General features: G+C 41.3%; 1 long non-coding RNA gene across 1 annotated transcript in view; it reads left to right on the top strand.

Moving 5' to 3' along the window:
• The window catches only part of LOC138756138 (uncharacterized), a 43687-nt gene extending 28438 nt beyond the window's left edge, over positions 1–15249 (top strand). The window contains exon 3 of the long non-coding RNA XR_011352792.1: positions 15172–15249. This is a non-coding gene — a long non-coding RNA (uncharacterized lncRNA). The remainder of the gene's footprint in view (positions 1–15171) is intronic.
• Positions 15250–25090: the final 9841 nt, after the last annotated feature.

Below are 25090 nucleotides of genomic sequence, written 5' to 3'. Positions count from 1 at the left end.
AGCATAGATTTGAATAGATAATAGGAAGATGGTTCTCATTGGCAGAAATGACTAGAAATCCATACATTTATGGAAGGATTAGAGGGCATCCTAAGGAAGATATGTTTCACTCAGAGGGTGGTTAGAATCTAAAGCATACTGTATGAGTGGGTGCTGCAGGCAGGTACTCTACCATATCTAAGACATATCTAGACAAGCATTTGAATTGCCACAATGGAAGACTGATGAAACATCTGTTGGGGGTGAGGTAATATACCATGGCCCTGGTGCATCATGGGTGGGTAGGAGTGAGGGGGGTGTGGAGTAATCAGTGAAGGTCTTCAGGGCCACTGAGGGTGCCAAATCCCTAATGGAGACAGTGTCCTCATGCCCAACAGGGTACGTCACATAGGTGTATAGGGGGCCGACATGGAAGTGGTGGATCCTTTAGATCAGAGGGTTGAGCTTGGCTCCTTATATGTTTCCGGAGCAGGACTTGCCGTGGGGATATCAGCCATGCTGGCAGCGTGATCCCAGTCTCAGATTTCCTTGGATAGGAAAACATACATTCATGAAGTGTGGCATTCGTGACAGTACATAGGAGAGACCTGATGGAGTGGAGTGCCTCTGGGAGAACCTCTTGCCAGTGGTAGGCTAGAAGGTCCCTAAGCTGTAGGTCTAGGAGGACAGCCTTCTAGATTGTGGTGTTCTCCCTTTCTACTTGACCGTTCCCCCAGGAGTTGTAGCTGGTAGTCCTACTTGTGGCAATGCCTCTGGCCAGTAGGTACTGGCGCAGCTCATCACTCATTAATGAGGGACCCCGGTCACTATGAATATAGGTGGGAAAACCAAACAGGGTGAAGAGATTGCATAGGGCCTTGAAGACTATGGCAGTTGTCATATAAAGGCAGGGGAATGGAATACATGATTACTCACCAATGACATTGAGGAAGTACACATTGTGGTACGAGGAGGGGAGAGGTCCTTTGAAGTTGACAATCAGGCTTTCAAAGGGGTGGGTGGACTTTACCAACTGTGCTCTGTCTGGCCAGTAGAAATGTGATTTGCGCAGACCTGGAAGTTTTTGGTCAACGACTTGATCTCTTCAATGAAGTATGACATGTTGCGGGCTTTGACGAAGTGGAAAAACCTGGTAACTCCGGGGTGGCAGAGATCATTGTGAAGAGCTTGTAAGCGGTAGATTTGTGTGCTGGCACAGGTTCTGCAAGATAGGGCATCAGAAGGCTTAATGAGTTTCCTGGGCTGGTACATGATGTTGTAATTGTAGGTGAACATTTCAATTCTCCATCTCAATATCTTGTTCTTTATTTTACCCCGCTGCTGGTTATTGAGCATGAACACAACAGCCCATTGGCCAGTGAGCAGGTGAATTGGTTACCAGCCAGGCAGTGTCTCCAGTGCCGTACTGCCTCTACAATGGCTTGGGCTTCCTTCTCAACAGAGGAGTGTTGAATTTCGGGGCCCTGAGGGTACAGGAAAAAAAGCAATGTGCCTGCCCACCTGGTTAAGGGCAGCAGCCAGAGCAAAGTCTGATGCAAAACCCTCCACCTGGAATGGAATAGATTCATCCACCGCTTTCATTGTGGCCTTGGCAATATCTGCCTTTATGTGGCTGAAGGATGCACAGGTCTCCAGCATCAAAGGAAAAGAGGTGGATTTGATGAGGGGGGGGAGGGGTGCAGGGCCTTGTCTGCATAGTTAGGGATCCACTGGGTATAGTAAGAGAAAAAGCCCAGGTGTCTCTTAGGAGCCTTAATGCCATGGGGAAAGGGAAGTTCCAGCAGTGGTGCACATGGGCAGGGTCTGAATGATGACTCTGTTCTCAACAACACGGCCAAGGATGGCAAGGTGGGTTGTGTGAAATATGCACGGACTTACTGTATGTGAGATTGAGGAGCTTGGCTAGGATAATTTAAAAACAGCTGTAGATAATGGAAATCTGACATCAAATCAGAAAATGATGGAAATCATCAGTAGGTCTGGCAGCCTCCATTGAATGAGAAGCAATCAACTGTTTAATTCTGGTATGTATCACTGGCCTAATTTGACCACCCCCACCCCCAAAGCTGTTGACTCCATTCATTGAGATAGTCTGTGGGACACCCTACGCGAACTTGAATGATCACATATTTATGTCTCCATCTTGAACTTACTTCATGCATCTTAACTCATGGATCCATAATAGATCCAGTCTTCGTAAAACAGAGTCATTGCCCCAACAGAATTTGCAATCATTCTTATCAAATATTTCAACTCACCTCCAATCCCCGCTGAACTGATCTATGGGTCCAATAGAAAATTGTTCGATCTATGTTGAAAGAGGAAATGGTAGGTTAAGGTTGAACCTGGAATACTGGAGCTGTCTTCTGGTGATAATGATAAATGAATGTAGAAACATAGGCACATACAAATTGGAAGCCGCAGTAGATGAGTCAGCCGCTGAAGCCTGGTCTGTCATTTAATAATGTCATGGCTGATATGCTTATTCTCATTAATCCATTGTAACTGCTCATTAACTTGCTTATCAAGTGTCTCTCAGTCTCTGTCTGCACCTTTTGAGGAAATTATTTTCAAAGACTTCACCCTCTTGAAGAAAATAATTCTGCTCCTCTCTTTCTTAAATGGGTGGTCCTTCATTTATAAACAGTGATATCCCCCTCATATGGATTCTCCATATCCTTTCTGTTCATTGGGATCTTCAACCAAATCTTATTTAGCAGATACAAGTCTAAATCTCATTTTGCAGATAACATTCTCTAAATTTTTCTAACAAGACAACCTAATATTAGATAAGTTAGCCTTTCCCAGACTGCTTTCAAGACATTAACATCCTCCCTTAAATAAAAAGATCTATAGAATAATTCAGATGCAGTGATGCCAATGCCCTGTACAAATGAGGCATATCCTACTTTAATGTTTCATTCCACCAGCAATGAGAGTCAACATTTTGTGAAGATATTTAATGACTGTGTCTGTAAATCACTTCTTAGGACAACCAAATCCATCTGCATTTGAAAATTTTACATTCTTTCGTCATTGATGTGATAAGGTCTTTTTTTTTAACCTTTTTATTACTTTTCCCAACAAAATGGACCAATTCATATTTTCCACATTGGATTGGATATCTCAGTGGTTCTCAACCTCTATCTTTCCACTCACATACCACTTTAAGTAATGCCTATGCCATCGGTACTCTGTGATTAGTAAGGGATTGTTTAAGGTGGTATGTGAATGAGAAGGGAAGGTTTAGAATCACTGCTCTAGACCCAAATGTTACTGAAATATTTTACTAGAGAAAAATTGTCCTTTGGAGTTATGAAACCATGGACATAATGAGTCAATTAGGTATGATTAAAACAGTGGTTTTCAAACTTTTTCTTTCCACCACATACTACCTTAAGCAGTCCCTTACTAATCACAGTGCACTTATGGCGTAGAGAATACTTAAAGTGGTATGTGAGTGGAAAGAAAATGGTTGAGAACCTCTGTGATCATTGCCCACCCATGTAACCCATCTCTATTATTCTGTAGTTTCAAAATGCTAATTTTGAATCATCCCATTAAATTTAATACTTGGAACAGAGCCACTTGCATTGGGAACAGATCTCATCAATCTTCATTGCTCTGACAGTTTTAATATCACCACAAGCAATTTGAACAGCTTAAAATTGATAGAGATGAGTCCTGTGAATTCAGTAAAGGAGCTTGATCAAGTCAATAGCCATGATGAATGTGAAAGAAACACAAATGTAATACACAAAAGTGCTGGAGAAACTCGGGAGATCATGTAGCATTCATAGGAAATAAAGTGTAACCAACGCTTCAGGCCTAGGTGCTTCTCATACCTGATGAAGTGCTAAGGCCCAGAACATTGGTTACCCTTTCCTTCCTGTGGATGCTGTGTGACCTGCTGAGTTTCTCCAGCACTTTGTATATTGCACTCAAGACCAGCATCTGCAGACTTCATTGTTCAATTTTATAGCAGAAATGTATATTTTGTAATAACATGGGCCTTTTTGAGACAAGGCCCCTTGGTTATGTTACTAACAATGGGATGAGCAGGTGACTGACTGTTATATTGACTGAAATTTGAAGTTTTTTTTGGTTATTTGAATTATTCAATGTAACAAATTTTAAATTATATAGGATACATTTCCCTTTATATTTTATTCCTGGTGATGAAAATCTTAACCCGTGACAGAGGCACAATGTCATTCAGACCCTTCAGCCCACCAAGCGGATACTGACTATCAACTACTCATTTACATTTAAACAAATCCATTTTTTTCATTCCCACATTTCAATCAACTCTCCCAGATTTTACCATCCACCAGAGACAATTAACCAATCAATTGATGTGTTTTTGGAATTGAGATTCCCCAAATTGGACTGTGTCATCTTCACAATCCCTTTATACCTCCATCCCGCACACAGAAGGTCTGAAAACACTTTGCTTCCTTCTGGACCAAAGACCTGACCAATCACTCTCTACCACCACCCTCCTCCGCCTGGCAGAACTTGTCATCACTCTAAATAACTTCTCCTTCCTCCAAATCAAAGGAGTAGCCATGGGTAGCTGCATGGGTCCCAGCTACACCTGCCTGTTTGTGTTCTTTGTGGAGCAATTCATGCTCCAAGCCTACACAGGCAAGATCCTTCAACTCTTCTTCCAGTATATCGACAACAACATTGGAGCTGCCTCATGTACCCGCGATGAGCTTGTCAACTTCATGCGCTTTGCGGCCAACTTCCACCCTGATCTCAAATTCACCTGATCCATCTCCGATAACACTCTTCCCTTCCTGGATCTCTCTGTCCCCATCTCGAGAGACAAGCTTTCCACTACAAACCCCCCAACTCCTACAACTACCTGAACTACATTTTCATCACACTCTGTCCCCTGTAAGGATGCCACCCCCTTCTCTCAATTTCTGTCTCTGCTGCATCTGTTCCCAAGATGAGGTCTTCCAGTCCATATCTTCCAAAATATCTGCCTTCTTCCACAAATGTGACTTCTCCTCCACCACTTTCAACTCGGTCCCCACCTGCAGCTCCTTCATTTTCCACTGATCTGCCCTGGACCCCTCTACCCCCAGATGCAACAAACATTGAATCCCCCTCATCCTCACTTGCCACCCCATGAACCTGTACATCCAACACATTATCCACTAGAAGTTTTGGCACTGACTACAGGATCCCACCACCAGATACATTTTTTCTTCTCCCCTTCTGGCCTTCTGGCCTTCCCCATTTATCACCTCCCCCCCTCCAGCACCTTACTCTCTGGCTGCAAGGATCGCTCCCTCCGTGACTCTCTTGTACACTCATCCCTACCCATCTATTGCCTCCCTGGCACCTTGCCCTCTGGCCACAGGAGGTGCAACACTTTCGCCTACACCTCTTCCCTCACTATGGTCTGTGGCCCCAAACAGACCTTTCAGGTGAAGCAACACTTCACTTGTATATCCACAGGACTTAGTTACTGCATCGGTGCTCTCTGTGTGGCCTTCTCTACATCGGTGAGACTGGGTACACATTGGGAGATCAGAACCTCCTCTCCATCTGCAACAACAGTGATCTCCCAGTAGCCAACTATTTAAATTCTGCGTCACACTCCCGTATTCACATGTCTGTCCATGGCCTTCTGTATTGTCCCACCCTGACCACTCCGATTGGAGGAACAACACCTTATTTTCCATCAGGGCACTCTCCAGTCAGATGGCCTTAACATTAGGCCCTTTCATACAGTCAAAAAACCCAAATGTAAAGACAGAGATTCTCCGCCCTTACATTTGGAGACATACCTCTGTGAATGTGCTCTGGCCGGCTCCAAAGCATTGAGTGCAATCCCTCTCAGGGATTGCGCTCCGCCATCCAGTATGAATATAATGTCGCTGCAAGCATCTGGCTGGGGGAGGGCTCATGATGTCCCAGTGACATCATCAGCATCAGCCAATGACCAATCTCACTCACTCCCTCCCTCCATGACCCCATCATAGTAGTAGCAGCCAGCAGGAGCTATCAGGGCTGGGGGACCAGCAGTAGCCATTAGAGCAGGGGTGACCAGCGGGAGCCGTCAAGGCAGGGGCAGCAAGCAGAAGCCAGCAGGGGCCATTGAGCTGTCATGGCAATGGCAGCTAGTGTTGGGACATCAGGGCAGGGAGGGGGTCAGGCGGGGGCTGTCAGGGCAGGGGTAGCTAGCGGGGGCCAGCTGGTGTGGCCTTTGACAGCCCTAACAGCCATTCCGGCAACTCACTGAGCCATTTCAGCCTTCAGGGCCGCTCATCAGTGCCCGCAGCTTAATACATGGAGGAGAAATGGCCGTCTTCCCTTCCCATAGTCCTCCACACAACTGGGTAAAGCAAAATAGTTCCAGTTGTATGGGGGATTATGGGTAGGAAAGACAGCTATTGCACTGCCGCATATTTATGATGGGTAGCACCACAGCAACAGTCATCCCGCCTATACCAGCTCCGAATGACGCACCAAGGCGCCGCTCTGCATAAAAGCAGCACTGGAGCATGAACAGGTAAGTTTAAAATTTTTATCCACCTCTGCAGCTGGCCTCGAAGCGGAGGCCCAACATGAAAACACCTATTGGTTTCTCTGCTTTCTACTAAACTTGCTCATCTTTTCTTTCTCCTCCCCTTTCTAGTTCTCCCCTCCCTTCCCCCTTACCCACCGAGCCATCCCTCCTCCCCCTCATTGCTGCTGTCCCCTCCCTCCTCTTTCCACCTATCATCTCCTGCCTTTGCCACTCCCCTTCCCCAACTTACCTTTTCGTTCAGACAAAAATGGATCATGATGAAGGGCTCAACTCTGAAACACCAGTTATGTATCTTTGCCTTTGCTACATAAAGGACACCATTTGACCTGAAGAGCTTCTCTATCATTTTGTGCTTTTACTTCAACCACGGTGTCTACAGATATTCATGATTTGCTTCGGGATGTGGGTGACGACCAGATCACCTAAAGGAGACCTATAACGCTCATAATAGGAATGTGCAAACTCCACACAAACAATCCCAAAGGTTAGGTTTGAATCCAAAGCATTTGTGTTGTAAGATAGCACTTCACAGGTTGTGCCATTTTGTTGCCCAATATCCCAATGTACACTCATCCAGCAGTTAATTATGATAGAAAGGTAGCACCTCTGACAAGTGAAGTGTGATGTCCAAGTCAGGATTTCAGTTCAAAATGATGTAGTAAACATGTTGCATTCATTACATGGCACCCTGCAAGTGATGAAGAATATTCCCTGAAATACTGGTCTATTCTTTTTCTGCTTGAACCAAATACAACCACCGCTGTAATTATGGGATATGTATAAGTTGACCTGAAGCTGAATGCCCTCAGGAGGAAATGGTGACTCACATATTGTAATAAAAATCTATTTTGCGGATTCTAGTTACAATTTGCATTAACCAAAAGGGACTAGAATGTCATGGTTTAATGCTATCTCAGCATGTCTGAATATAGCAGGTTAGCATTTTTTAAAATAAGTGCAAACTCAATGATGACATTCACAGCTTGAGCTGCCTGCCATGGTGAGTGCAAAAGTCACATTGATAACACACATTGTACAAGGAAAAGAGCAGCACTTTTCAGCTGACAACTGTTCAGAACATAAAATATGCAGAGATGGAAACTTTTTGGGTTTGTAAACATTCATGACAAAATCTACTGTTAGGTTACAATCTAAATTTTAAGGACACATTTAGAATAAAACTTGAACCTCACTTGTCCTTTCAGATGTTTATTGATCTGGTTTGTGAATATTTCTGCTCCTATATCATATTTATAGAATTCTTGGGTTTTGCCCTTCATTTCACAAGAAATAATGGTCCAGTGCATTGCACAGCATGTCTCAGACAGTCTAATTCATCAAATTCATGTTTCAAACCACGTGTTTGGAAAACAGTAATAAATCGCGAATAATGAGAAAGAAGATAGAAATTACCAATATAAAAGGTACCAAGGGGAATAGAAATCCATCAAAAAATAAGCAAAAAATTTTCATTTTTAAATGAAGTTAACAGTGGGGAGACTTCACTTATAACTTGCATTTTCCACCTTGCACCATCAAATCAGGTTGCAAGATGCTCTGCAGAAGCCTGATTTAACTGTGTTAATTTGGGGTCCTGCCTTTAAAAATAATACTTAACCCCCTCTACCAAAATTCCCTATCGCTCCTGATCCTCTGTCCTAATGAGGTTAAATAATGGCTTTATTAGCACTCACCATTGTGCATGTTGCACGTGTCATCAGATAAGATCTTAATTTTTATTTATTTTTTAGAGAAACAGATTCAGAATCAGAATCAGAATTTATTGTCATGAACAAGTCATGAAATTTGGTGTTTTCTGGTAGCGTCCTAGTGCAAACATTCGTATAAACTACCTTACAACAATAAATAATAATAATACTAAGGGTGCCCGAAAAGTAAGGCAGTGTCTTTGGTTCATTGATTACTCAGGAATCTGATGGCAGTGGGGAAGAAGCTGTCCTTGTGCCACTGAGTGCTCGTCTTTAGACTCCTGTACCTTTTACCCGATGGCAGGAGAGTGAAGAGGGCAGGGCCTGGGTGGTGGGAGTCTTTGAGGATAAAGGCTGTTTTTTTAAGACTGCTTCAAGTAGATGTCCTTAATGGAGTGAAGTGTGGTGCCTGTGATGTCGCAACCCAAGCTAACAACCATCTGGAGTATTTTTTTGTCCTGAAAGTTGGCACCTCCATACCAGACAGTGATGCAACTGGCCAATATGCTCTCCACAGTACATGTGTAGAAGTTTTCAAGAGTCTTCAGTTACACATGGAATCTCCTTAAACACCTCACAAAGTATAACTGCTGGTGAGCTTTCTTCATGATTGCATTGACATGGAGACTCGAGGACAGATCCTTAGAGTTGTTGACACCTAGAAATTTGAAGTTCTTGACCATCTCCACTACAGGGCCCTCTCAATGAGGACTGGGATGTGCTCCCCTGACTTCCTCCTGAAGTCCACAATCATCTCCTTGGTTTGCTAATGTTGAGTGCAAGGTTGTTGGCATGACACCACTGAATGAGCTGATCTATTTCCTTCTGGTATGCTTCCTCATTGCCATTTGTGATTCTGTCGACAACTGTGGGGTCATCGGCAAATTTGTAGATAGCATTGGAATTGTGCCTGGCCACATTGTCATGGGTGTATAATGATTAGAGCAGTGAGCTAAGCACGAATCCTTGGGGTACATCTGTGTTGATAACCAGTGAGGAGGAGATGTTGTTTCCAATTCGTATTAACTGTGGTCTTCCAATGATAAAGTCAAGGATCCAGTTGCAGAGGTGGATAGAGAGGCCCAGAGTTTGTAGCTTTTTGTAGCTTATAGAAAGAGCACAGTAATAGGCCCTTCAGGCCCACAAGAACACACTACACAAATACACCCATGTGACCAATTAACTTACCAACGTTGTACCTCTTCAGAACATGGATGGAAACCAGTTCACCTGGAGGAAACACACACGGATATGGGGAGAATATACCAACTCTTTTCAGATATGCAGAGAAAGCCACTTTTTATCAGAGAGACTGGGCACAGACTGGAAGATCACTTCACTGATCACCTTTGCTTTGTCCGTAACAGTGACAGGGACCTCCCAGTGGCCAACCATTTCATTTCTGTGTCATACTCCCATACTCCCATATCTGGCCATGGCCTCATGTACTATCCCACCAAGATCACCTGTAAATTGGAGGAATAACACCTGATTTTCCATCTGGGAATTCTCCAACTTGATGGCATTAACATTGATTTGTCCAGTTTCTGCTAACCTGTTTCCCTTCCCTTCCCCCTGTCAGCTCTCCACCCCCTTTACTCTCTATTCACCTCGTCATCCCTCCTCCCCTTGCTTGCTGCTGTCTCCTCCCTCTCTTTTCCATTTTTTAGACCACACCTCCCCCTTACCCTTTTATTTGAATGCCTGACAACAATTTCCATACCTTGATGAAGGGTTCAAGCCTGAAACGTCGGTTATGTAATTTTATCTTTATTACATGAAGGACACTGTTTGACCTGCTGAGTTTATCGAACATTATGTTTTTACTTCATGCAGAGAGTAGTTGGAGTGTGGAACAAGCTGCCAGCTAAAGTGGTGACTGGAGGCTTAATGTTAACATTTAAAAAGAATTTGGACAGGTACATCGATGGGAGAGGTATGGAGGGCTATGAACTGGGTGCAGGTCAGTGGGACTAGGCAAAAAAATGGTTCAGCAAAGACTAGAAGGGATGAAGGGGTCTGTTTCTGTACTTTTGTGTTTTATGGTTGTAAGGTTCTAAAACCAAATTAAAATTTTTCAAAATATTTTAAGAAGATTTAAACAATTAAAACAAATTAATTCATTCAAGGTTGTAAATACTTACTTACGCTTCTCCCTTGAAGCTATTCTTCTCCATTCAAATAAAGAGGCTTGGTGTTCCTGCACTACATCTAACTTCACAGTTTCAGCAGGCAGATTCACAAGTTTAACTATCTTGATGAAGGTCTCAAGCCCAAAATGTTGGTAATCCATCTATGCTGCAAAAAGTACGCTGTTTGACCGGCTGAGTTTCTCTGGCATTGTGTTTTACTTCAACCACGGTGTCTACAGACTCCTATGTTTTCCTTCACAAGTTGGAGGCATCAATAAATCCATGCTCAGTCACTGGGCTAAATCTAGAATCCCAAATTAGAACAGAGCCAATAAATTGCAGGCAGAGTTTAGCCAACAAATTTGAGACTTCCAGATTTGAGCAAGAGACCTAAATTTCCTTGAATGGAATAAATGCCCTCAGTTTCATGCAGATGTAATGGTTGTTTTAAAAGAACCTAAGTTTCTTTATTACAATAAAACAAACATTACATAGTACTAGGAGTGAGAATCAGTCAATAGCAGCAGAGAAATGGAAAGTGTGAAGGCTCCAAATGTAAATTGAACTGGAAATGTCAATCACAAGTGAAGGTTGTTCAGACAAAGATTCATGCTGTTCCTGCAAGCTACTGGACTCGATAGCAAACCTGATGCTACTAACTGTGGTGGGACCTCAAGCATTAGAGGTTTTCAATACATTTATTTTTGCTGAGGCAGAAGATCAGAGCCAGTTTGACAAGGTTATTGAGATGTTTGATGAACATTGTTCATCAAAGAAAAATGAAACATTCAAGAGGCACTTGTTTTACTTGCGCACACAGCTGCAGGGAGAGAACTTTGATACTTTTTTTTAGTGGACTTGAAATTAGAAGCAAGAACGTGGAATTTTGGATCGCTCCAAGATTCAATGATCTGTGTCAATCCCCTTGATCCCTCTTCAAAAAACTCTATCTGATGCATAAGACATGATCTTCCACACACTAATTTATGTTGTCTCCTGCCATTCAGTCCCTACTTATTCAAATATTAGTAGACCCTATTCCTCAGATTTTCTATCAATTTTCCAACCACTGACAGCTTCACTGCCCCATAGCTTTCTTGCCTGTTGTGGTTGCCCTTTTAAAATAACGGCACTACATTAACCATCCTTCAGTCTTCACACACTTTACCTGAGTCTAAAGAAAACATAAATATCTCAGCAAAGGTGTCCAAAATTTCTTCCCTCACTTCCCGCAACATGCAATCATCGGGCCCTGGGAATGTGTCTACCTTAATACACTCCAAGGCTGCCATTACCTCCTCCCTGGTACTTCTTATATGGCTCTTGATATTGCAACTTGTTTCCTTCAATTCAAATTTTCTCCATAGTATAAGATAATGAGAAATATATATTTAAAACTCAGCCATGTCCTGTGGCTCCACACAAAAGTAGCCATGTTGATCATTAATGGGACCTGTTCTCTCCCTAGACAGTCTTATCTCCCAAGACAGTCTTTTACTTTTAATGTACTGTACTTATAGAAACTCTTGGGAATTGTATTTATCCTCCCTGCCAGATCTCTCTCATGTCCTCTTTTTGCCCTTGTGATTTCCCTTTCTATCAAACTCCTACACCTCTTTTACACATCAATGGACTTGCTTGATCTGGACATGGTAGATTTCTACTCACATTAATCCTGATAGAACAATTTGCAATTATAGAGGCACTTTAACATGACAAACATAATGAGATATTAAAGCCAGTCATCTGTAATTAATCTAAGGTGAAACTTCAGTGCAATGCTAACAAATTGCTGCATTGTCCCCCTTTTCTACGTGATATGATTTTCTATTCAGATGAACATAAAATTTCCTCGGGAATCAATGAGTAAAAAGGAACAAAGTTGGCTTAATGTCCTGGCCAACATTTACCCCCTCTGCATTTTCTAATAGGCAATCTCTATTTAAAATATCTTATGATTTTCCAAACTTTAACTCAGTTATCAGTGTCAATGCTAACAGCATCAGCATTGACTACAATTTACAATTATCAATGCAATACAAAGTTCTCTGCAGAGTTCAAGTTCTTTCCGTCCCCCTCCCCCACCTCCACACCTTCAACATTTAACACTTAACTAACCACAATTACACGCAACATTGAAGATACAACAAAGGTATGAAACATACATCAGGGGTTTGTGAGTTTGTCATGACATGGCACCCAGTGCTCATGCTGTTTTCTTCTGATTGTAATTCAAAAGATAAGTTTTTATGCATCAAAATTGCTACTCCCTTAGCTTTAGAATTAAATGAAGAAAAAAAAACATGTCCAACCCAATCCCTCTTCAATTGTACACTTTCTTTTTCATTCAAATGCGTCTCCTGTAAAAAAAAGCAATATCAATCTTCATCTTTTTAATATATGCTAAAACTCGCTTACGCTTGATCGGATTATTTAATCCTTGAACATTAAAGGTGGCAAACTTCAAATTTGACATATCTAATACAATTACTAAATACCAAAAATAGTCACAAAATTAATAATAACAAAGAAAAAAAAGAAAAATTTTCTCAAAATGTATAGGCTCTCCAAATAGAAATAGTATTCTTTAAAAAAAAACACAAAAAAAGTTACCAAAAAGTATTAACTCCCTAAAAAAACTGGGTGTGGATAACCCACTAGTGACTGATGACTAACAAAGGAGTTAGTGCAATCCCCTCCTCCCCAGACAGCCAGTCAGAAATATTAACATATTACAAAAAAAAATTTCAGTTTCAAGATTCCAGTCCAGATGGTGAACTAGTTTCAAGAGTAGATGAACTCTTTCCATTCCGATTCTTCCCATTCCCATCCTTTCCATTTCTGCCATTTTGTCCATTTCCAAGTCCATCAGGTTTTCTTTTAGGAGATAATGGTGGACTCTTTCTTTGTCCTCTGACATCCGGTAATGAATTAGCAAAAACCATTGCCTCATGTTCACTCTCAAAGAATTGAAACTGATAGTTTCTATAAAACACTTTCAACACAGCAGGATAACAAAAAGCAAATTTGTAACCTTTACGCCATAAAACATCTTTAACTGAATTAAATTCACGTCGGCGTCTGATGACATCTTGACTCAAATCAGGGTAGAAGTAAACTCTACTATTCTGAATTATCATTGGAGCTTGTCTTTGTCTTGCATTTTGAACTGCAAGTCGAAGGATTGTCTCCCTGTTCAAACAACGAACTATCACAGCTCTTGGTGGCTGACTGGATAAAGGTGGTCTTCTTAAAGCTCTATGTGCTCTTTCCAATACCAATCCATCAGGAAAGGACTCTTCCCCCAACATTTGGGGAATCCAATTTGTAAAAAATTTAATGGGATCTTGACCTTCTATACCTTCTGACAAACCCACAATTTTCACATTATTTCTTCTGCTTTGATTTTCCAAATAGTCCATTTTTCTTGTTAACTCTTTTTCCCGGGCTCCTAAATCTTTAACTGATGTTTCCACCTTCACTATTGTTTCTGTATTGGATTGTACCTGTTGTTTACATTCAGAAAAAGAAGCTTCAAATTTTTTGAAGTTTTCTTTAACTTCTGACTTAACCACATTTAAGTCTGAAATTATATCAGTATTCATTTGAACCACCTGATTCAATTGACCAGTAATAACATCCAGATAAGAAGCAATACCTTCAAGCATCATATCAAGAGGCTGAAGTGCAGTTTGGAATGCAGAATCCGGTTCCATGATTTGTAACTCACTTTCTTCCAGTTCTTCTTCCATCTCCTGTACAGTGGCAGAATAAGGTAAGTCCTCTTCTTGTTGCTCTTCAAAAGGTAGCATTTTGATCATTTTGCTGAAGGTTTGGACACCCAACGATGACTCCCCTACTTCCTCAGGGGGTCGTCATTGTCCTCCCGCAGACCATGTTTTTATAAAATTACAGAAATTTTTGTAGTTGACAGCGCCACCCAAGTGCATAGTCGCTGCAGACTGCGTGTCTGCCATTGGGATCTTCTTTCTCCGCACTCCTGTCTCTTCCAACCAGAAAGTTCTTTGTAGCAGGCCTCCAGAGTCATGCCCAATTTCTTGGGAGCGCGCTCCTTCCTCCGCAGAATGGGTCGAACCAGCGCCATCTTGAGACTGCTGAGTAACTGTTACCTTAGGTTTTGTCTCCACTTGGGGATCGCTGAAAACGGATCCGAGGCTCTTCCAGGTTGTTTAGGCCCCAATTCTTCTGCACTTCAAAACTGTATTTTCTTTTGTAACTGAGACTTTGTTTTTTTTTTACATTAGTAGCCATAATAGCTCACCAAAATATCAAACTAAAAATTAAAGTTTTAAAATTAAAAATAAAGGGTTAAAAAATGGGCATTTAAAAATCTGACCAGAGAGGGCAGGGATTACACGTTTGATCTTTATGCCATCTTGCCACGCCCCCATGCTGTTTTCTTCTCTTGACTTTTTCTGGTTGGGATGAAATGGACCCACCCCCCATCGATTGAGGGATAGACGGGGAAGGTAGAGCAATGAGGCACGATGGTCCACACTATAATTGTGCTCCTATGGAATTTAGGTGTGGTTGGCAAATTTTCAGGAAAGTGTTGTATTTTTTTCCTTAAGTTGCAAGTAATTTTCTCCAAGGGAACACAGCTTTGCATTTCCATGTTTCAGCACGCAATGACCAGGCAGGAGTCGGATTTCCAGGTAACTGCTATGCACTTTCTGGCCATTGCCAATGCAATCATTACGAATTGAATTTGAAATTTGGACATATTCATTGTAAGTCTTATATCCATTATGTTTCCCAACAGGAACAACTCTGGATCCTGAGCTCCGCTCCTGCCGCCACCAGAAGCCCGACCTGATGCCCCCAGTGCGTTCGGCTCCGAAAAAATTTCAGATAAATGAGGATTTCAGAGAATCCTATTTCAGATAATCGGAGTTGTATTGTATTTATTCTTACCTTCAAAATACAATAAAAGAAATAAAATCTTAAAATGCAAAAACTCCAAAAATTAGTCACTATCTCCAATCCATACATTTTCCTTTTACTGTAAACAGTAAACAGATTTGTGACTGAGAAAGACAAATAGATAAAATGTTTGGATTAACTCTTTAAATATTGCTCAGTTCAAGAGGTATATCAAAATTCATCTTCCAAATCTTATTCTATAATTGACTATGTAGTGTGTGTGTGGGTGTTTTTGTCTACACATACCCACACACACATGCACACACACACACACCAACACACCCACACATCCACACACCCACACACCCACACACACACACACATATATGCAAATGTTTGGTCACCCCTGATCAAAATTTCTGTTACTGTGAATAGCTAAGCAAGTAAAAGATTTCCTAAGAGAGTAAAGTTAAAGATGACACATTTCTTTAATACTTTAAGCAAGATTCTTTTTTATTTCCATTTTTTACTGCTCCAAAATTACAAAAAAGGAAAAGAGCCCATAGCAAAAGTTTGGGCACACAGCGCGGTCAGTACTTTGTAACACCCCTTTGGCAAGTATCACAGCATGTAAACGCCTTCTGTAGCCAGCTAAAAGTCTTTCAATTCTTGTTTGGGGGATTCTTCCCTGCAAAAGGCATTTAGTTCCTGCATTCTTGGGTCACCTTGCATGCACTTCTCTTTTGAGGTATATCCACAGATTAGGTCAGATAAGGCAAAACCTTCATCTTGCACCTCATTGTGGTAGTCCATTGTGGATTTTGAGGTGTGTTTAGGATCATTATCCTGTTGTAGAAGCCATTCTCTTTTCATCTTCAGCCTTTTTAGAGATGGTGTGATGTTTTCTTCCAGGATTTGTTGGTATTTAATTGAATTCACTCATCCTTCTTCCAGTAAAAGTTTCCCCATGCCAATAGCTGCAGCACGATCGATCCACCCCTGACCTTAACAGTTGGAGGGATGTTCTTTTCATGAAATTCTGAACCTTTTTTTCACCAAACTTACCTTTGCTCATAGTGGCCAAAAAGTTCTATTTTACCTTCATCATTCCACAGGACTCGTTTGCAAAATGCATCAAGGTTGTTTAGATGTTCCTTTGCATACTTCAGACGCTGAAGAAAGATTTTCTTCAGATGACTCGTCCATGAAGGTCATATTTGTGCAGGTGTCGGGGCACAGTTCACCACCACTGAATGTTTGGAGAAAAAAGGGTGCAGAATTTCACAAAAAGAATGCAGGGCAGTGGGATCAGTGTGGGATCTGACACATGGTTAGTTGGGACTGATACAGGGCTGTGAGGAATAGAGCAGGGTAGTGGGATCAGTTTCAGAACATGGTTGACCTTGGGTAATTGAAACCACAGAAAGTGAAACCAGAGATGGGGGGGTCCACCCCCGTGTCAGTCCCCACACTAATCCCATTTTCCCTCTCTCTCCCCATAGCCCCATTTTGGTCCCCATATTGATCCCTCTCACCTACTCTCTCCCTACAGCTCCGTGTCAGTCCCCACACTGATCTCATTGCCTCGCTTTCTGTCCAAGCCTCGTATCAGTCCCCACACTGATCCCTACTTACAAATAAAAAAAATTACAGTATCCCATATGGCTTTGCCAAGTATACAATATAGTACTGGTACAATGTCAACATCACAGAATGTCCAATTTCACAGAACAGGTCGTAGATGTTAAATGGCACATATCCTGTATAGGGTTCGGTACTGTCCATGGTTTCATGCATCTTCTGAGGGTCTTGGAACATATCCTCATTCCCCCACCCTGTGGTTAAAGAGGGACTACTGACTATGTATGTTTATGCACACATACATATACATATATCCATATCCACATAGATATATATATATGTGTGTGTGTATGCATTATTTATTTGCTGTTAATGGAAAAATTAGAATAATTTAAATGTCAAACGTCAAATGTCAAATGCATAATTCAGTTGCCAAAAAAGTTTGCAGAGAATCTAACATCACAGTTATTATTAAGTTAGGTGGACATTAAAGGAAGTAAACATTTAATTTGACTTAGGTTCCATATTAGGATCAATTAATAGGCCCTTTTATAGTGAAAATTAGGGATCTGTAAAGATAAGACTCCACTTATCTGAACAAAATGTCCAAAGGTGCATTGGCAAGTCCAACTAGCTCCAGGTTCCCTCCGCCAAGGGTGGTAGTGTCAGAGGTGGAGTGAGTCACTCCACCTCCTGTGTAAAAGGATTGCCACTGAAAGATGATTGGCATTGTGCTGACAGCCCTATCACCCTATCACCCTATCACCCTATCACCCTGGCTAGTGGAGCTGTCAGGCTGCGCTTGCTCACTCTGCCATGCTCCTCACGCTGCCCACTCCCTCACACTGCCCCCCTCCCTCAAGCCATTCCCCTGCCCTGTTTCCTCACACTGCCTGCTCCCTCGTGTCGCCCATTCCTGACAGGGCCGTCAGGCAGTGGGGTGGCAGTGCTGTCAGGCAATGGGGCTGTCAGGATGGAATGGGGTGGTGGGATCGAGATGAGGCTGATAGGGGGAAATGGGTGAGAAAGGGGGAATGGGAGGGGATAGAAGAGAGGGGAATGGAGAAGGAGGGGAATGGAAGAGGAAGGGAGTGGGGTGGCGGAGCTCAGGCACCGGGGCAGGGGGATGTCAGGCAGCGAAGTGGCGGGGCTATCAGGTAGTGGGGTGATGAGGCTGTCAGGCAGCGGGGTTGCAGGACTATCAGGCAGTGGGGCAATAGGGCTGTCAAGCAGGAGGATAGTGGAGCTGTAATGCAGTGGGGTGGTGGGGCTGTCTCAGGACAGCTACTGCTGTGCTACACATCCTGCCCCCTTTTGCCCTGAAAAGCTGATGCACTTCTCTGTGCTACATAAAAGGACTTGCTCAATCTGCCTTTTTAGTCCTCAGCATAAATGGTAAATCTGCCTTTTTAAAAAAACTTGAGCAGGCAATAACACGGCTTTTGTGCATAAAAAAGCCTGAATGATTTTATTGAGTCTCAGTACAATATTTCTTCATTCATGGCATCATAATACAAAATACTTACACCTTGATATGAAATGAATATGTCAGATTAATCATAAATGTAGAATTTCAAATATAATTATTAGAATTCTAATTTTAAAACCACTTTATATTTTATATTCTTGGTGTAATCAAGAGCAATTAATTTAGTGAAGTGACTTTCCTCCACTGAAAAGGTTACTTCAATAACTCATCAAACTTGAAGGGATGTTTGCCTTGCATTATATTTTGGCCAGAATTTTCACTCCACAGTGAATTCTAATGTGAGACCTGCTTGATTTCTTCCTGGACAAGATGAAGACATTGGGTATAAACAATGAACTTGGACAAGTAAATATTCCCTGATAAAGGGAAGGAAGACATTTGAATGCAACCTTTTATGCAATTAAATAGAAACTTTGCCTATTCCGTGAATGGCTGAAGAAGTAGCTTTTAGAGTCTCTGCAAGTGAAATGGCTTCAAGACTGCTGGATAAACACCTTGATCTCTGTTTAATTATCTGTGACTCTGGTGCTTAGGAGTTGTCAGACTTTCTGTAAGGCGCTGTCTGTGAAACGCTAGGTTCGACACTTCAAACTTGATTTTCTTGCTACAACATTCAGTTGCTGCTGTCCTAATCTCTCGTTGCGCTAATACTGATTTAAAGTCTATCTCTCCAATTTACATTTTATAAAATTTCTTGAAAAATGCCGATAAAATTAGCTTACTTCAACGTGAAAAATTTACTGCTGGCCCAGCTTTGTCCTGAAACATGATTGCTGCCTTCAAAATTCTCTTCCATTGCCCCCTGCCCCCTTTCCACTTGATATTTCCTCATTTGTTGAGCTTGTTAAGTACTGAACCAATCAGTAACCAGGAAGAGATACATACTGGAAAAGAGAGGTCTGTAATGAGGAAGAGTGAGTCAGGAGATGTATTGATCATTAAGACAAGCGAATCAGTGTTCAGGAGAGGTAATTGACTGTTGAGGTTTTGGAAGTCTGGAGGAGACAAGTAGATTGGAAAATGTTGATAATATGGAATGTAATGAATAATTGAGAGTCTGGAGGGAGGCAGAGATAGACAGAAGGGGAATCTCTAATCACAGAAGAGCTAGTAATCAGGAAAGGGAGGAATAATTTGTAGGGACATTGGTAGTTTCTAGGTGATCGATAAATTGAAGAACATTGATAGCTAGTAAAAGGTTCACAGATGGGAGTGGGAGTTAGCGAGGGGATCAGTGTTCATGGTGTGATTGGAGGTCAGGAGATATTTAGTAGTTTGTGGGTTTTATAGTGGTTGTGACCTGTCAATAGGACTAGAGCTTGGTGATCAAAGTGATTTGGTAGTTGGGATGAGATAACAGACCAAGAAGGGTTAGTAGTCATGAGGGAGAAATCAGGGTCAGAGGTGATCAATAGTCATAAGTGGGATGTCAGAGGATAGTTTTATTGGCATGGTATTGTTGTGGTCAATAATCATGTTCTTTGAAGTTCATTAATACACATTTGTTCACTTATCAGGAAGGTGCAGCAATGACTGCACTTCCTGAGAAAACTCAAGTGGGCAAGGCTACCAGCCACCACTTTGTCAATCTTCTATAGGAGCTGAGGTACAGTTGCTGCAGAGAAATGGATCGATGATCAATCCACAAAACCATAAAAGACTCAGAGAGAATCAAGTGGGTCTTCCTCCCTGCGTGATCTACCAAGATACAAGAATATTAGAGCCAGTACCACCAGATTGATGAACAGCTTCTTCCCATTGGAGTGAGAATGCTGAAGAACCAAAGGAACTGCTCACACTATTTGACACTCTCATAGGTACAAAACTATATTTATATTTATTTATTTGTATAAATGAAATACTTGTCCTGCATATATATTATTTGTCTGTATATGTGTTATTTCTGGTTGTGTGTCTGCATGTTTTGCACCAAGGACCAGAAAGCACTGTTTCATCAGGTTATACTTGTACAATCAGATAACAATAAAATTGACTTGATGTTAGTTGGAGGGATCTGACTAGTACAAAGTTCCTGTTTTATAGAAGACAATCCATAGGTAGGTTTCCAGTATCAGATTCTGAGCCAATTTGGATTCATGGCAAGGGAAAATTGGTTGGTTGGGGTTGGGTGTTGGGTTTTTCCTCCTTTGTCTTTTGTCAGTGAGGTGGGCTCTGTGGTCTTCTTCAAAGGAGGTTGCTGCCCGCTGAACTGTGAGGCGCCAAGATGCACGGTTGGAGACGATATCAGCCCACTGGCGGTGGTCAATGTGGTAGGCACCAAGCGATTTCTTTAAGCAGTCCTGTACCTCTTCTTTGGTGCACCTCTGTCTCGGTGGCCAGTGGAGAGCTCGCCATAGAACACAATCTTGGGAAGGTGATGGTCCTCCATTCTGGAGACGTGACCCACCCAGCGCAGTTGGGTCTTCAGCAGCATGGATTCGATGCTTGCAGACTCTGCCAGCTTGAGTACTTCGATGTTGGTGATGAAGTCATTCCAATGAATGTTGAGGATGGAGCGGAGACAACACTGGTGGAAGCGTTCTAGGAGCCGTAGGTGATGCCGGTAGAGGACCCATGATTCGGAGCCGAACAGGAGTACAGAGCCGTTGAATTAGACCTTGCAAGTATTTATCCCAGCACTAATCAGAATGGATCTCATGTTGAGGAATACAGATCTCTACTATTCGATATCATCCCCCATGTACCCAAATATCATGATTATATTTCCACTCTTAAATTAGCAAGTTTGCTTCTCACATGTTAACGATGTATTCCCATAACAATTAGATGCAAATAACTGATAAATGCTTGAATAGAGCCACTTGATCTAAAAGACAGGGTAATTATTGATAATTATTAGTACATGGATCAAAATAATTCTGCAGATATAAAATGTAATTTTAACTCAACTTTTACAGATTTGGTGGTGTTTATGGAATTTAGTTCATATTTTGTATTGTGTGAAGTTTAAAATGAGTTATATGCTTGCATTTCCCTATAAATAGTTTTGTTGTTGACATATTTCATGCCATCTCCTGGTAATAGCCATTCCGAATGATTGCTAGAAACTAGAAAAGCAGTTCAGTTTTGCATTTTCCTTTGTTCTGTGAAGATGGAGGGGTCTTGGATTGATTGAAAACTTTTACATATTGTTTTAAGTATCCTTTTCAGCATCATTTAATCATATAACAAAGTTGTAATAATGTAGTAACCCATATAAGGCTTAATAAACCTTGGAAAACTCAATTCAACTTTGGTACAAGTCTTTTTTGAACAAGTCATAAATAACGGCATTCCAGTCTCTCCAGCTGACTGTAAAGGAAGATAGTTGCAATTCTAGGTCAATAAAAGATGGAATTTAATCCAATAGAAAGTCAGAGACAGGTTTTGGAATTTGGAATGGACTGACTGGGCTCTGTTTAGAGCATTTCAAACAAGGAGGTATGATCATCAACAGCACCAAGGCCATTGAAGAAGTGGTAAGCCTTACTAAAGGATTCCTTCTGTGTGTGTTATTGCAAGTTAGAACACAGTTTGCAGAAACTTCTGCTTGTCCTTTGAGGACTCTTTTGGTTTTGGAGTTATTGTTGTGCATGTTTGTTGACTGAGTGTGATGGTTGGCTGAATGGATAAGATGGCAGCTGTTGCACCTAAGGAGCTATGTGTCAAGAAGATGATGGTCATGGTTCTTAAAGGAGAATTGCAATGGTGGCAATTAGATACAAGTGGAAAAAAGGTGACCCTTCAAGCAAGACTGAAAAAGAAAATAGAAAAGCAGAAGATTTCACTTGCTGGGGGTACAGATTCCACAGAATGACTGCAAAAATAATTAATAGAAACTAAGATCAGCCACAAGGTAATGGCTGAAGCTGAGCCACAAGATGGTGGTGAAGAGGATGGGTAATCCAAAATGGAGATAGAGTCAGATATTAAGGCTGACATACAGGATGAAATAGAACCTAAGGATAACGTGTCAAATGCTGAAAGCAGGAGAAGTAAGAGGAGTTCTAGATCAGTCTCCAGAGCTTCAAGTACTGAATTTATACATCTTATGATTCAGCAGACATGGCAGTTCTTGAAGTCGAAAAAAAACCAATGTTTCAAATTAAATTGGAATTAGAAGAGTGGGAGGATCAGATAACAATAACATGGGTGCAGCTATGAAGGACGGAGGTGCAAAGATGAGAGCAGCTATGAGGAGAAGAAGAATAAAGATGGAGCAGCTATGAAAAGAAGAGGAACATTAGGGTTAGGTTTAGGGAAAATAAGCTACAAGAGGAAGAGCTGCAAATGGAAAAGGAGCTGCAGGAGGAGCAGCTAAGAAGGGAGGATGGGCAGATACAAAGGCAAAAGGGGCTACTGGAACTGGAAAGAAGAATTGTTAATCAGGTCAGGACAAAGACACTAGAAGAGTCAGTGATAGCTGGTGCTCAAAGTAAATTATTGAAAGTGACACGTTTTAAGGAAGGACAACAGAAAAAGAAAATGTTTAATACCAAGGCTGAGCCAGTGCTGCAGTCACAAGACATGCTTGGTCCTGAACTAGGCTGGTTAATGCATGGTGCTGAGCCAGTGCTACAGTCATAAGATGTGTTTGGCCCTGAACTAGACAGCTTAAGGCATGATGCTGAACCAATGCTATGGTCACAAGACATGCTTGGTCCTGAACTAGAAAGGATAAAAATTGGTGGTGCCAGATCTCAAACTCCAATTATGACCCCATTGGACAGAGATGTGAGCCTAATGCCACCTTCCAAAACAGAATACCTCCCGCTCCCAGCAGGTAATAGATACTTGGGTGAACAAAGTAATGTATCCCCAGGCATGACAAGACAAGATGAAATGGCTTCATCCTTAATTCAGTTACAGACTCTCTTCTCTGTCCAAGAGAAAGATACCAGTTTTTGATGGTGACCCACTTGAAAAGTGTTTATGAAAAGCTTTGAATGCAGTTTTGAAATTAAGCATCAAAACTAAGAGGATTTCTTATATTACTTGCAGCATTTCACAAGTGGACAAGCACAAGATCTTGTAAAGAGTTGTCAACATATGACTCCTAATAAAGGATTCAAACAGGCAAAGTGTTACTAAAGAAGCATTTTGGCAACAAGTATAACATTTCTGCAACTTATGTACAGAAGGGTCTTTCATGGTTGTCAATAAGACTGATGACATGAAGGGTTTACAAGCTTATGCCCTATTTCTAAGAGGATGTTGTTATGTCATGATGGAGATTGGTCATCTTCGAGAGACTGACTTACCTAATAATATGGTAATCATTCTAAATAAATGACCCTTCCAGATGAGAGAACTATGGAGAAGTCAAGTTGTTGAATACCAGAAAATAAACTATGTGGCAGCTACTTATAAGAATTTGGTGGAGTACATTGAAGGGCAAGTGGACGTTGTCACAGATCCAGTGTATGGAATTATCAAAGGAACTCAAACTGTAAGTAAAGAAGTTGAGAAGTCCAAATCATACATATGAAAGTGACAGGTAAAGAAATTAAGGAAAATAAAAGTTTGCCTGTTGTGAAGAAATGTTTGTTCTGTAATGATTTGGAAAATTGTGCGCAGATGTGCAAGAAGATACATAGTGAGAAAATCGCTTTTTTTGAAGGAAAATGGAGTCTGTTTTGGCTGTCCGTGTAGACGACACATTAGCAAAAACTGCGAAAAGTGACTCAGCTCCAACATATGTCGTCAAAAACATCCCAAAATGCTGTACATCTTCCAGGAAAAGAAGAATATGGAAAAAGAACAAGTGACAAGAAAAGAAGCAGATGAAAACAGTGCTGAAACCTCAGTTTTGACAAACGATCTCACTAGGGGCGGTGAAAATAATGGCAATCTTTTGATAGTACCTGTGCAGGGCAAGGCCAAAAAAAGGAAGTGCAATATTGCACACTTATGCATTTCTTGACCTGGGAAGCACAGCGTCATTTTGCACCATGGGGTTAATGAATAAGCTTAATCTTCAAGAAAGAAGCACAAAAATTCTATTGAGATCTATGGGTCAAGTTAAACACATTGAATCCAATGTTGTTTCGGCCCGAGAGATTACTGGACTGGAAAGTAATGATTTTTGTGAACTCCCAGGCGTATACACTCAGAAAACTATGCCTATGCATAAAGGAAACATCCCACATCAAAAGGACATTTAACCGTATCTTTGAGATTGAGTTGCTGATTGGTTCAGATGTACTAAAAGCTCTGAAACCACTAGACATGATAAAGAGAGAGAGAGAGATGAACCTTATGCTATGACTATGCTTGTTTGGATGATTAATGGACCATTAGGAGAAAGAAAAGAGATTCAAAGTTGGTTGGCTATAAGTGTAAACATTCAGTGTTTTGAAATTCCTGGTTGATGGGGGAAGATAGTTGATACCATCCAGGACAAAAAAAAGGACTTGTATGTCCAGTTCAGATTAAGACTAAAATTGGCTTTCTGAACAGATCAGTTATCAACATATGTTATTTAGAAGAAGCAGAAAGTTTTGATAATTGACTTGCACTTTCTTTTGAATATTTAACTGATATATACTACAATGTTTGATTTTTTTTGAAATTATTATTATTATTTTAGATATAATAATTAGGGGCCAGTATTGTAAGAGTTTAAATGAGCTATATATTTGCAATTGTCTGTAAGTCGATTTTTGTTGACTTATTTCATGCCGTCTCCTGGTAACAGCCATTCTGGAGGTCATAGAATGCTTGCTAGAAACCAGAAAAGCAGTTCTAT

Source organism: Narcine bancroftii, chromosome 3 (assembly GCF_036971445.1).
Source record: "Narcine bancroftii isolate sNarBan1 chromosome 3, sNarBan1.hap1, whole genome shotgun sequence".
NCBI classification, from domain to species: Eukaryota; Metazoa; Chordata; class Chondrichthyes; order Torpediniformes; family Narcinidae; genus Narcine; species Narcine bancroftii.
Note: the sequence above shows the minus strand (reverse complement) of the source record. Positions and strands in the feature narration are given on the sequence as shown.